The following is a 1749-nucleotide window of genomic DNA, read 5'->3' as shown; positions in this document are numbered from 1 at the left end:
AAAAAAATTATGTTTATTAAGCTGCGCTGCATTAAAAAAATGTAGAGAAATCGAAAATAAATCATTTTCGACACAATATAATTTCAACTTTTTTTCATTTCAAAACACATAATTTCACGCAGGACAACGGCTGCGGGGTCAGCTAGTATGTATGTATATAAAAATGTATGTTTGTTTGTTAGTAACGCTATTGCTGGAGAACAGCTGAACCAATCTCAATGAAATTTTCACAGGTTTTTCTATGTGAATCTGGGAAGGTTCAGAAATAAAAAATCTAACAATTTTCATGAGAAAAATTCGAAAAATTGGAAAATTCCAAAAAGTAACTTCTTTCAAACAAATTTTGTTCGTTTTGTTTTCCAATTGTTTGATTTGTACATTATTTGAATCGTTCAATTTCAGTCGTTTGTTTTCTTTATTCTGGCTATTGAAAATATAAGCTATTTAAAATTATTCAGTGAAAACTTTGTGTGTGTTTCATACAATATACAGATTGAAATTTGTTACGATGCCACGAAGAGGTCGCGCTAATATCGGTCAGCGTTATTTTTGCATGTAATATAAATTACGTACTAGTTACTTTGTTCTGAACTTTACCGTTATAAGAAACAAACGTTGATAGTCTTTAGCTGAAGACTTCTTCAAAATAAATATTATTCAGGTTATGGAAAGGAAGAAAAATGAAATTAATCTTTCTCCAGCTTTGGATTTTTGTTTACTGTGCTCAGTTCTACTCACTTATAGAGCTGTTCTAGGTCTTTGATGCAACTCAACAGCTCCTCCTCATTGACAGCGGAACTATCCGTCGCGTAGCCGATTTGCGAAACTCTGATATCCAGCAGTTTGATGTGTGTCGACAGCAGTGCCAAAGCTATAGTCGGCAAGCAATCGTTAACGAAATTTTGTAGCAACTGATAGGAGAGGCCAACAATTTAATAAGAATGCGCTGCATAGAACTTTAAGTCCGATGCACGCCAGTCGAACGGGAACCAAGCCGAATAGAGTAAATTATGCTCATTCCGAAAGAAAAACATCAGCTCCGCCGTCACGGCCACAATAGCATAAAACTAAGGAAGCCGAGGGTAATGCGACATATTTCTTTACGTAATTCTACCAAATAACGGCGCTCACACGGACTCTGGGCTCGTGCATCGAACGTAGCAATGATGGACTCCAACTCACGTATGCGCGGCATTCTCGTGGCGTAGATGACAATTTTCGCACTGCAGACCACACAGATGACACACACGGCGAGGTTCTGTAAATTGGTCGAGGCATCAGCACTAGCAGAAGGTAACGAACACCTGCAGCAGCACCGAATAGCCGAGATAATAGATGCTGGAGTTGGACGCGTTAATACCGAGCATTTTGAAGCACGTCCAATGAAGTTTGAGAAATGAGCGGGTATCAACTGCGGCTAACGCCGGTTGCGGTAACGATAATGGTGATGGCGACATTCCGTGATTTTAGTTAAAAGATGTTTACGCTTAGCGCTAAAAGTTCGCCATTTTATATAGTATGTTTCGCGGGGGCGCGGCCACGCACTGAGCGATGAGCGGCTGAGCGATGAGCGACGAAATTAAAACATATGAAATGCCATTGAAGTGGCCACGCAGTAAGCGATGAGCGACTGAGCGACTGAGCGATTTCTCTGCGACTGAGCGACGTCGCTTAACAATTAAAACATGTTCTAATTTTCAGTTGACTGCTGAGCGACGAACAGAAAGAATGGACAAATTTAACATTGAA

At 39.8% G+C, this 1749-nt stretch overlaps 1 pseudogene; it reads right to left on the bottom strand.

Moving 5' to 3' along the window:
* Nucleotides 1–734: 734 nt before the first annotated feature.
* On the bottom strand, nucleotides 735–1457 carry LOC120770151 (annotated as a pseudogene).
* Between the last annotated feature and the right edge of the window lie 292 nt (nucleotides 1458–1749).

Source organism: Bactrocera tryoni, chromosome 3 (genome assembly GCF_016617805.1).
Source record: "Bactrocera tryoni isolate S06 chromosome 3, CSIRO_BtryS06_freeze2, whole genome shotgun sequence".
Lineage (NCBI taxonomy): Eukaryota > Metazoa > Arthropoda > Insecta > Diptera > Tephritidae > Bactrocera > Bactrocera tryoni.
The sequence above is the reverse complement of the archived record's forward strand: the minus strand, read 5'-3'. Positions and strand labels throughout refer to the sequence as shown.